The 13,610-nt window shown below is 43.9% G+C and overlaps 1 protein-coding gene across 1 annotated transcript in view; it reads left to right on the top strand.

Moving 5' to 3' along the window:
- The window catches only part of LOC122811251 (receptor expression-enhancing protein 1-like), a gene marked incomplete in the record, with an annotated part of 933,039 nt that overhangs the window by 541,219 nt on the left and 378,210 nt on the right, over nucleotides 1–13,610 (top strand).

Raw genomic sequence — 13,610 nt, 5'->3', positions numbered from 1 at the left:
CATACTCCTTTGGAGGTCAGAGATGAGTACTAGAGAGTGGGCAGTCTGCAGATTTTGTGAACTACCCTAACTTCCTCCATCCCTGATGGCTTACATGTGTCTCTTTCAGGAGCTGCATGTATGCTACAACACTTACCAAGTCTCCTGCCAAGTGGTGCACTGATGGCAGCATGTGCATGCTAGGCCCATTCTTGTAAACAGTGCGCCTGCTTTCCATCAGGTGTTACCAGGGCAGCAAGTCAAAGCACCTCCTTCCTGACAGAATGGGTGAGGTGGCAATGGCTGCTTCTTCCTGTCCTCTTACCCTCTGCCCCTCCAGCACCCATTCTACTAACAGAACGCACATACTCTAGGGGGCAGTCAAGGCTTTATCCCTTTGTGCCACAGAGCCAGGACATAAGGTTGCCTTTGTACGTGAAATTATAAATGAAAGTCTAACACTAACAAAATGAATCTTGAAAATATCTTCTCATATTGAAACAAAGTGACGCTTGCACTGAAATATTGAAAAGCATGGTGTTCATGATAATGCAGTTATATATACTGTAGACATGTATGATGCACGTATCAGAAAACCTTATCTATTTAAAGTGCTACTAAAAGCATCAGCGAAAAATGTATTCTATAAGAGGGTTCTTTGATATATAGTGTATAACTTTAAGGAAATGGCACCTTTGTATAATGTATTCAGTAACGAATGTGAATCATGAGGCTTGATTTTCCTTTTGTAGCACAGTCTAAAATCAGTGCTAATGGAAAATGAAACATACCACTGTTCTCAGTCTCATTTTTTTAGCTATCCTGATATATCAAATGTTATACTCGGGTATAACCATGCCCAAGTCTTGTTGCCTGTTAAACAATTGTTTGCATCAACATCTGAACTTCTGTCTTGTGCCACATGCAGTCACTACCAACATACACTGTCATTTTCATTTATAGACTCCTTATATAAATAAACTTCTATATACTTCCCAACTGTCTTTCTTCTCCCTTTCTACCTTGCTTGATGTTGCTTTTGCTATTCCTTCTTTCTGAGTACCCCCTCCTTTATTTGTTTTAATCTTTATTTCCTCCCATCCCAATCTTTGCTTAAATAAAACCTTGCGCTAATATACTATCCAACTTTTCATTCAGCTTACTCATTAGCATAAGCTTTATGGTCTTCCCAAGCCCCCCCCCCCAATTAAATCAAATCCATTCTAGGTCACTTTTATACTCTTCACACCTTGCTTTCCTGGTTCTAGTAGCTTTGTACAGCTGCAGCACCTACATGAATATCACTGACCTCTTTACCTTTGCACCCATTTCCAAACGCCTTTGTCTTTGTTGTAGTCTGAGCCACTATTCCTCCTGCACGAATGTTTACATGTATAACAACATGAGATTTCTACTCTCTCTCTCTCTCTACTGATTTCATTTTCAAAAGTCCCGCCCTTCCAAATGTGAGTCTTGCTACTATTTCTGCCTGGAAATGGCACCCCCTTTCCTGCTGCTTCTCCCTCATATTTTATGGAGTCTCATATCACTTACAGCTCACTACTTCATCTTCATCATCATCACAAACACCATTGTCCCCACTGTTCCCTCAGTCATTACTTGGCCGCTTGTCTCTCACCTCTTCAGCCTCCCTTTCTCATTTACTTTCCTTTACTTCTATCGATGTGTTAGGTTATTTTCCAGTTTACTTTCTTCTGTTTCACTGTTTTCATTTCTGTCTGCATTTTACCACTAATAATTGATTCCTGTTCTTTCTTAATATCACACTTCTGATTCTCCACAGCTTCCTCCTTACTTAATTGTTTTCATTTTACCTCTCAACTCTTTTGTTTTTAACTTATTTGCAACCCCGACTCTGGTTTCCTATTGCGTTTCTGTTTGCTTTGCTGTCCTTTCCCCCACATAATGCTTTTCATTTTCTGCCACACTTATTCCAGGTTAACCATACTTTATACTTTGCTTTCTTTCACCACTTCTAACTGTTGTGATCACTGTCCATAACTAAGATGTTTCTTTTTCTAGTATTCCAGTCCTTAGGCTTACCCTGTTCTCTTAACTGCCTTGTAACTCATTTAATCTATTACAGATCCACACTGAGTACAGCAGATGAACCTAGTGTCTTCTTTTCTCTGTCATCTTCTCCTTGCAGTTCACTCTCCCCCGGATTTACTAATCTTCCGTGCAGGACTAATGCAGTCCTACACGGAAGTGGCAGTTTAGGAGGAGGACAGCAGTGCGCCATGCATATTAAAGAAGGCGCGCTGCCTGGCCTCCTAATCCTACACAGAGCATGGACAAGTGCAGGGGTCTCTCAGAATAAACACGCCCCTGCAAAGTAGAACAGCAGAAACAGTAAATAAATGAGCGAGACCGCTCATAGGTGTCCGCATATTCCCACCAACAGTCCCCCATGTGTACAACAGGAACAGTACATATAAATAAAACAAAGAAACCCTTTTATTTTTTTTTAAAACCCTGAGTACAGCTAACCGTAGGTGCGTGGGTTTGCCCATCACTTAGCTACGGTTAAAGCAGTTGAAAAGGCTGAAAAAGATAACAAGGATATATGCAAATGAAGCAGCACAGCAATAGTGTAGTGGTCAGAGCATCCGTCTAATAAGCAGGCATTCCCGGTTCGAGTCCAACTGCAGCACATACCATTTTCTATGTGAAATCTGTATATGAACATTTTTTGATATTCTTTTGCAGTATAACCTGCTAAATAACATTTAAATGTGAACCAGAGTACTGCATTAAATGCACATGTGAAGTGCCAGTGTCATAATGAATAAGGCACTAGTAAGCAGGCTTAAGCACAAATAAGCAGTAGTAAGCATATATAAGCACTAGTAAGCATGTTTAAGTGGGTTTGCATGGGGGTAAGCATTGCTTACACAGATTAAGCAACGTAGAAGCTAACTGAATGTAAGAAACTGTAGCCGGGGGTTAGCATTGCTTAGCTCTGTGCAAACCCATGCACACCCGCTTACAACTGCTTTAAAGTGCCTTAATCACTCTGTACCCAACAGCCCATGTTCTGTCCAGCAACAAAATAAACAGCTTCTGCAAGGAACGAACTCAGGACCCTATACACCACAGTCACAGTAGCTAACCACTAAGCCATCATAGCAATACAAATAAATGAGGTATCAGCAAACTAATCCTCACCACAGGAAAATCAAATCAGACATGTAAACTGAATCTATGTACAGTGTGATGTTGTATAACCTGCCACAGAGCATAAATATGTGAACTGGTGTACTGCAGTAAGCATATATTTGAGGTGTTATTGTAATGAAGTATAGAAGTCCCCAAGTCCCCATACATTGTATATACACATGAATCACGGATACCAGACACATATATAACCTGTAATGAATAATAAATCACTGCCAAAAGGCAAGTATAGTGCTAATGAACTATCAAAGCAATGCCAACCGCAGCACAGCTCAACTTAATACGTGTAAGCAATGTGTAGGGAAGTCAATTCAATCTGCCCAGTGGTATACCTCATTAAATAATGCCAACCTTAGGTAAGCAGGTTTGCCCATAGCTTAGCCTTTTCAAAACTGGCCAATCACGGAAAAGTGCGGGAAAATCGGCCCTACATAAACCCAAGAGGCAGGAATACAGCTCATAACTGATTGTAGCTTCCCCTTGCAGACACTATGGTAGTAAGGAGAGAAGAAGTGCGCTTCCGGGTGCAGCGCTGGTGCATCCAGGAGTCTAAGGTCTTGGCTGGACTCCTAGTTAAAGACCATGTACAGAGACTGCTGCAGGACCAGTACCAGGGCTCCCAATATAAGGCAGAGGCCTGGGATCGTCTCGCCCGCGACCTCACCAGTGCCACTGGCATATCCCGAACTGGTGAGCAGATCAGGCACCACTATGCCGACCTGAAGCGGTGGAAGGAGGACCTCTTGGAAGAGTGGCTCGAAGAAGCTAGAGCATCAGAGGATGTCCCAGCTGTGTGCAAGTATCAGTCCACTACCTGTTTAATAATGGCCGGCTCAGGTATATCATGGATAGGCATGGCTAAATATTCCTCTTATGTCCACCACTGCAATGGAGCAGACCGTGAACCAGGAGGCCCACATCTGCTGCCTGGTGCGGTTGTGACATGAGGCAGGTCAGTAATATCCATGCTTTTACTGTCATAGGAAATAAAAATAAAAGTAGTAGTAAAGTAATTGCTAGTATAAAACCTGTATTGTTCAAGGCAAGTACTGCATACACTAGAGAATATGGCAGGAAGAGTCTACTATTGTTAGTATGGCAATAAAAGTGTAATACCCTGACAAAACAGGTCTAACAGATGGACTATATGTGTATATTCTGGAATCATATGGTAATGTAGATTTGCAATCATGTAATACTAGTGTAGTATTAAGCACTGTTACCCACACCATGCACCATAATGTGAATGCGCAGGAATGCCTGTATATGACAGGTGTAATCCCCAGAGGTCATTTAATACAACTGAGAGACACATAGACAGTAAATAGAGACAATGCAGACAACAAAACCCGAATAGCACATGCAACCAAGACATTAACTGTTGTTTTATTAGCACACACAGTCACGGTTTGAATCCTGCCAGTGGTAGTAGTCTGCATACATAATTATACACCACCACTGTACAGATATGTCCAGACTGTCTATTAAAGGGGCCCATATCTAATGTCTATCAACATGTCTCCCTGGGAAATCAGTGGGATGATCCCAGATGTATAGGCACCAAACAGGGAATACAACTGATTGACACATGTCTATGACAACAAACCTGGCACACTAGCAACTCCCCAATACCTTATGTGACTAAGAAGCCACGTATGTCCCATTCACACCCCAACTTGTTAAGCTGTGGTCAGAGTGTGTACAGTAACAGAGTGAGATGTATGTGCATAATACTAATGTGTAATCTGGAACCTTGTGTGGCAACAGTCAGGTAGTGCTAACAAGCATTGCTCCCACAGGTACGGTGGATATGAACACAGTGCTGTGAAATGCAGACTAATATAATCTGTACTGGTACCGTCCACCCTGGTATTGTAGGGGATTGTGAGTGTTGCAGTTTCTCTGAATAATAAAGTATCAGTGGTCACTCTCGGCCACACTGTGCTACATAATATAACGGTGTAGGAAAGCATATATATGTGTGTGTCAGGTCACTAAAGGTGGAATACGGCAATAGTCTAGATATGTCAAGGCATACCAGCATGTGGTCAACACATGGCCAGAGTCTGTGCAGAAAGAGTTGGATAGGATATTGCAAAACATCAACCCGGAATCCCACCGTATGTATACAAACAGTTAGTCAGTGTTAAGAAACATTCCCTCCACAAGTATACCAGGTAAAAGGTCTATACTGCAGGTAAAACCGGTTCATGTGTAATGATGTTGACAGCCATATCAGTGTCCAATATAGGTCAATAGGGTAGTGTAGTAACACTTGTAAGGTACAGATAACAGCACTGACTAGGAAAGTAATGTGGAGTACAGGAATATACTACTTGTTAACTGACAACTTCTCTCCCCCCACCTGATCTCCAACAATGATCAGCATACCCATCCCAACTGGTATGTACTGACTCTGATAATGGCCAATCATTTGATAAATATTCTAATGGTTCCCATGCATGTGCCATATTGAATTATTCCAACATTGTTGGCACGGTGCCATCAACGTACCTGCATACTGTTCATATTACCACTGTGGTCAAATATATATGCATGTATTCTGTTTGCTATGAACTGTTCCGTATCTGGTGTCTGGGTTAATGGGAATATCTATGCATGCTGTTATGCCTAACCTTGGAATGTGTTGACTATAACTAACCCATATATGATGTTGAAATCTAAACACTATAGCACGCTTTGGAAGGCTGGTCCCAGCGGACCCACCTGTCCCACCTTAGCTGGCCGAGGCACCGGGCACCAGCATGTCTGGGGCCCAACCCCACACCTCCCTGCCCGTTGGTCCTGCACCACCTTTGGGTGGAACCACCTCAGTGGATGAGGCTTGCCCCCCCGGGAGTGGGCATGGACAGGCACCTTTCACCTGTGGCGAGGTCGGGTTTGTGGTGCATAGAGTGATCAATGACCAGGTCTGTGATCTTCTACGCCAGCTTGAGGGCTGTGTGTCACAATTAGAGAGTCAGGTTGGCTCTGTGGCTCAGCCCCCAGCACAGCCACCTTCGGGGCTGTGAAGGTGCAGTGGTGACTGCCCATGGGTGGGGACCTCAGTCCCACTGTTACCACTAGGGGGTTTGTGGGCTTCCGATATCCCAACACCCCTCCCCATCAAGGTGCTTACCCCCCACATGTGCCATATACCGCCCTGTATGCATCTTGTGTGTCTGGTCTGTTAACCTACCCAACCTACCTCCCCAAATATACGTACTACCCCTCCCCAAATATACCTACTACCCCTCCCCAACATCCCACTGCCACCTGAAAAAAAGGGCAATCTGTTCCCACAAAAAAATCTCCCCCCATACATAGCTGTCCATTTTGCACACATGTCCACTGGACACATGTAATCTGGTCTAATTGGCATCACAATGAATTATTGTTGTTCTCACCCGTCTCCCAGGGATTCAAGTGTCCAAATCTACCTCCAAATACAGTGTATATGCACAGCTGTTGCTATAAAAGAAATGGGCAGCTATGGACCTTCCCTATGCCCTGCACATCCCTAGTTATTTTCCCTACTGTCTTTGCCTCTTTGTGCCCCTTTTTTCACCACTTTCCTATCAATCCCTTTTTCTTTTCTTTTAAAGAAATTAGCATGGGAGTAAGCAGGAGTAAGCACTTTTAAGCAGCAGTAAGTGGGATTAAGCCTGGTTGCATGGGTGTAAGCAATGCCTACACAAGTTAAGCAATTCAGAAGCTAACTGAGTATAAGAAACAGTAGCCATAACGTAGCAGTGGTTACCATCGCGCAAACCCGCTTACAACTGCTCAAAAGTGCCTTAATCACACTGTATCCAATGGCCCTTGTTCTGCCTAGCAACAAAATAGTCTCTGTTAGGATCAAACCCAGGACACTGTACCCCATAGCCAAAGTGATTTACCACTAAGCCATCTCAGATATACATATCCTTGATGTATTCACAAACATATTATCCAGCCCAGTCATTCAACAGTACAGAGAATGTATTCCAACATGTAGATGTATGTGTGTGAGTAAATATATTAATGTCTAAACAGGTACAACATATTGATATATGTGTATATATATATATATATATATATATATATATATATATATATATATATATATATACATATATAAATATATATGAACATATAAACATGCAAATGCTTACATCTATAGATATATATATGTCCACATCTACATGTCTAAATATATACGGCAAGTTATATATATGTCAGCAGATATATATATATATAGATATATATATATATATATATATATATATATATATATACATATATATATATATACACACACACACACACACACACACACACACACACACATATATACATATATACGTATATACGGACATACATCTGTAGATAACAAGGAGGAAATAAAAACATATATGTCATCATGCAACATTAATGGGGTTGAGAGGCCCCACACAATCTACGTCTGGTACGAATAGGTATACCCCCCCCAGCCAAGCACGTCCTCCCTGTAATACAGTACCAAGTGTTGCAGATCCCATAACCAGGACCAGACACGACATGGTCATCCCTAGGATACATATACACAGACACATATATGCAGATATAGGTGTGTGTGTGTGTGTGTGTGTATATATATATATATATATATATATATATATATATATATATATATATATATATATATATATATATACATATATCTATATCTACAGTGGAGCCCTACCTCAGCCCCAATAGTCCCAACCTCTCAGTGCAAGGGGATGTCACGTATGTATTGCAGGTATATTTGTAGACTGTTGCTACTGTAATAGGGATTGTCTTCACAGAAATTGTGTGTGTGGGAGGCCACATCTGCTGTTAACATGTGTGCCATTGGCTACTTACAGACATCCTAAGGTCATCATAGTACAGTACCACTGCTAGCACAGTAACGCCCCTGTGGACTACAGCTGCGATATGGCCAATATATGTGGACAGTCTGACACACTCTGGCAGTCCAGGGGTATACACAGAACCCCTTCATGCAAGACATGTACACCAGGCCTGTCAATGTGGATGTTAACAGCCATGTAGATGGGTATAACATGTACATACTGGTATACATTTGCCCCCGTAGGTTATGCATTCATACACCCCTGTCTGTCCTGACACATAATAACCACTGGTACAGAGGTGCCATGGACACATACTACCCACTAAATATTGACATACATCTGTACAGCATCCCACTGCTCTGTCTGACATACATGACTTTTAAGGGAGACCCAGCAGCAGTACATCTGGCAAATATCTACACATGACATCTCACTGGGTAAGTACACTAAGCTGCTAGGCATGTAACAATGCACTGTGCAGGCTACAGGAAGACTGGCTCAACATTGGCCTACATCTCCTATAGGGGGATGCACATGTACTTGCATATATAGCAGGCTCAACAGCCATGTCACAGCACAGGGTAAGATACACCTGTGTGAAAGTGCATAACCACAACTAATATGAACACAGCCACAGCCACATATGGTAAGCTAGCATAATATTACACTATATGGACTATCTGTTCTACACCATCCTCATATGTGCCACTCACAGAATGACCCTGCATATACTGGGCTGTTACATAGTTTGGTCTGATGGCTTTCTGTGGTATGGGACATATATGTGTATGGCCCTACAAACATGTACGGCAAAATGGTACCATACAGTGGGGCAACATGTAACATCACATAGAAGGGGAGTTAGAACAATGACATCTACTACAGTCTGTACACAGGCTAAAGTACATATTAACAATATACACACTGCTGACATTCACTATCACTACACAGACCTAAGTACTGTACAAACACCCACAGAATATCCAGGTTATGTCATGGAATATAACCCCTACTGTACATGACATGTGCAGCAATCTGATATATCACTGGCTTGTTATCAGAGATGATAACACTATTTATGGTGTACAGCACATATGCGCCACTTTATGCACAACATATGTACAAACGTTGACAGAGGTGTGGCTGCCAGCACATAAACAGGGCCAGTATAAACATGTTGCTGTGATAATCTCATAAATTTACCATTGTAACAGGGTTTGTTGCAACATATGTCCTATGAGGGATATGAAGTCAGTAACTGTCATGGCCTTCACCATCTACAGACTGCACTCCTCACACTACCTTCTGCATTACACAGATAGATGCACCGTGGCTAACACATGAATCCAAAGGCACAACACTGCCCAGTCTGCAGATGATCCTGCAGATGGGGATTCCTCATATACATGGAACTGACATGGCAGGTATTGTGACATTTATGACAGGCATATCCAGACAAACACTGTTAAACCAACATTACTCCAAATGCAGTATAGTAGCACTTACAGTCTGTAGTCAGGTCAGGCACATCCCCCTCCTGTTTGTTGCTCTCTTTCCACAGTGTATGTTGTTAGAGGTAAATCCCCAATCCATCTGAGATGCTGTTTGCCAAACAACAGATCTAGTTCCTGCTCACAGTGACTGAAAAGGGCCAACACCACCATGATGTTCCTAGGTATTGGAGTGTGTTTCCAATTAATTGGCTATGGAAATGTTACCACAGCTGTTCCACATGCAATCAGCTAGGGGAGGGCTGCAATTCATGCAGAGTCCATCAGCTGATCATGAGCATCACTTAAAATACACATGCTGATGCCTAAGCAAAGCAGGTGTGGGTCTCCACATCCACCAGAGAGGGAGTGGGGGAGGCAGACAAAGGCAAATACATGTCAGGGAGGGGTGGGTGAGTAAAACTGAAGCATGCTTGTGTCACACACCTACCAGCACAGGGTATCAAACCCCATCAACTATGTAGTGCTATCACAGTTTGATGCACTTATTGGATGCACCACATGGGTTACCTGCTGTACAGCCCTCAGAACATATATGTGATGGTGAGTGACATCTGCAACAGGGATACGGCAGATATACGGTAGGCGATGTACATGTGCCTGTCTGAGTGAACAGGTGCCAGCGTCAACACAGGCTCATACAGGGAAGCACACACACTGACACACTTGGCAGAGCCAGGAGTGCAACTCATCACTAGTGGGACTGCCACAACACATCACTGTGCAGGTATCACATGCACCACACGGGTCATAAGGAGGTTGTGTGGGCAAAGAGTATGAGAAGGTGTCAGACAGCATGCTTCAGTATGCCCTGGGGGGGTTGTAGTGAGTGGTGATGTGGACATATGCACTATACAACACACACACGACCACACAGGGTGCCAGTTCTGACATGCATGGCTGCATGTCTGCATGGGTGTGTGGTGGTCAACTGTGCCAGCAGGTTGTACAAGGGTAGGCGATGGGTATACCTTGACATCAGGCCACATGACAATGATCTGCATTGTGGCTCAGGCCTGTAGTTTCTGCATTTGTCCACACAGGTGGGTATTGCATCCCTGATCCAGTCACCTGGGTGACTATTGTGTGTGGCCAATGCTGTGCATCACTTGCCATGTATGTGTACCTTAGTCCATGACATGGATGGTGTCTGGGATGTGCACACCTCCAACATGAATGTACAGTGGTGTCTGGCCCATGTTGTGAACACAGATTATCATCAGATGTGCTAGTCTTGCCCACCTGTGGCAGGAACTGGTAATGGGCAGCAGGTTTACCCTGCACCTACATTGATAGCATGCTAACAGCATTCGCTGATGTCAGTGTCATCTGTCCATACAGGGCACATTGTCAGGCATGGTATGTCTGTTGTGAGTCACATGTGAAGGCACCACAGGTGGTGCCGGTGTCCATTGGGGAACATGGTGGTGGTGCACTGCCTGCATGTATGTGCATAATGGACAGATGGGCAGGGTGACATGGCCTCTGTAGCTCTCTGCTATCACTGCATAGTTACTTTCAGTGGCCAATATCCAGTGTACTACCCACATATTGGCTGTTGCCTAGGCATGTGTGTGCATATGACACATGGGTTGAGTGTGTGCTCTGGGTAATAGTGGGGTTGCTAACTGTGATTGGCTGGCCTTGATGTCACATGTATGGGTATGGCTTTGCACCCCAGCCTCTCAGCTAATTTACATCTGTTATCCCTGTGTGGTTGACATTGTGATATATAGTAGGACCACCATAAAATAAATAAGCAAAACCCCCTCCACATTGCCCACAGGTGTCACATACTCAAAACCATCTCTACACAGGATACGAGTTACAAATACACACACATCTGTCACGTCTGGGAATAGAACCCTACCTAACTAGTTTATTACACTACAGCACTATGCAGTTATAGCACGTGTCATGAACATTACTGGCATACTTCAGTTCTTCCCCAAAGGTGTATTTCACAATAAATGACATCAGCAGGATTACCAAAGTAGGGCATTTCAACTGTACTGTGAGTGACTAGCTTAAAATGCATTGCTCCCCACACAGACAGTGAGACACACACAAAACATCCACAACTGACATGTGTGGGTATGGAACCCCTGACAGAGATTACTGGGCTATAATCTTCCCAGAGGTGTATTTCTAGGTGAGTGACATCAGCAGCCTTGCCAAAGTTGAGTATATGAATTGTACAGAGTGTGAGTAGCCTAAAAAGCATTGCTCAATACTCAGTCAGACACACACACAGATTCACACACAAACACAGTTGCCAGGTCTGGGGTTAAAACACCTACCTAACTACTTTACAGGACACGCTATGAAGATTACTGGGCTATAACTTTCCCAGAGGTGTATTTCTAGGTGAGTGACCTCAGCGGCCTTGCCAAAGTTGAGTATATCAATTGTACAGAGTGTGAGTAGCCTAAAAAGCATTTCTCTCTACACAGTCAGAGACAGACAGACACGCACGCAAACACACACTCACACAGTTGCCAAGTCTAGGGTTAGAACTATTACCTAACTAGTTTATCACTACAGCAGTATGCAGATATGGGACATGCCATGCAGATTACTGAGCTACAGCTCTCCCAAAGGTGTATTTCACATTGGATGACCTCAGCAGGCTTGTCATAATACTGCTATGGGGAGGGCGGTGTGTGCATGGGCTATAACCCATTCATGTAGGGGTTGGCATGCCACATGCGGGCACACACGGGGTCGTATGTCACGGGTGTATGTATACAGCTACTAGATGACTACTTCCTTGTACAGTCATGTTGCACAGCTGGCATGTGCACCACATAGTCTATCATGCTGACAGATACTGGTGGCTAGTATCTCCAGTGAGTGACCTCTGCACCTCATGTGTTTGGGGCCCTTTGGCTGTGTGCTGGTTGGGACAGGCCCAGATGGCTCCTTGTCACAGTCACCCTCTTCCACACATCTATATTCGTCTACCTTTGGCTTATTATAGTGTGTTGTCCTTACATATATGTCTGTATTCCTATCCACTGTGTCTGCAAGGCAGGAGTGGTGCAAATTGACATCTGTCTGCACTAAGTACTGCAGCTGCCAGATATGTCTGGTCCACTGGTGTGTGAGCATGCCCAGTATGACCTTTCAGTATGTTGTTGACTGACATTGCCTTCATTCCTCTAAGTGTATGAGCATGCCCAGTATGGCCATCTGGATTGCATGTGTGGATCAAGTCCAGGTAGTTTGTACTGCGGTGCTGACCTTTGTGTTGTACACTGACAGGTAGCATGCTGTGTCTGCAGGGTATCCATCAGTTATTTGGCATTGACTGTTGCTACATTCCTGCATAGCGGGGGGACGGGACACCTGACTGTTTCTACATTTCTACACAGGAGTTGGGGGGGCACACCTGACTGTTACTATAAGTGTACATAGGATGGGGGGGCACACTTGAAACTTGTACACATTTACTAGGACTGTACTGATATGTCGGGTAGTCCATTTCAGTCTGTAGTCTTACCTATCGTGCTGGCTAGAGGTATACCAGTGTACTACAGATCTTAGCTTTAACTACCTACATATTAGTTTCTGACTTCCTAGACTTCACAACTTACATACAATTGCCTGGCCTGCTGTAGTCTGTCTGTGTAGGCCTGGGGGAGGGGTTACCCATAGGACTCATTCAGAGGCCATAGTACAGCATTTGTTTGTGTATGTCTACATCTATCCTGCTGGCTGTAACTGTTGTTGGGTATGTGACTCCCCCCCAACTGGCATGTGTGAGTCACTTACCTTGTGGGTGTCCCAGTATTGAGGGTGGTACTGCAGGGCTGCCTATGTCGGATGCACATAGTACACTCCCTATACATGGCTGAGCACAGGTAGTGTCATGTTTGGCATCCCTTTTACTGTATGTGCGAGTATGAGAGAGGTGTCATTCCCTGGGTCCCTACTGTGTCAGTGCATGTGCTATGCATTGCCTCTTTGCCAAGGCCAGGGCATACTGGGCACACCTCCTTCTGCCTACTGGGGCAGGCTCAGGTTGTTCCTCCTCTGGGTCACTCTGTGCCTGTGCAGGTCTTGG

This window comes from Protopterus annectens, chromosome 9.part0 (assembly GCF_019279795.1).
Source record: "Protopterus annectens isolate FY-2018-M chromosome 9.part0, PAN1.0, whole genome shotgun sequence".
NCBI lineage: Eukaryota > Metazoa > Chordata > Ceratodontiformes > Protopteridae > Protopterus > Protopterus annectens.
This window is presented reverse-complemented; position numbering and strand designations above follow the sequence as displayed.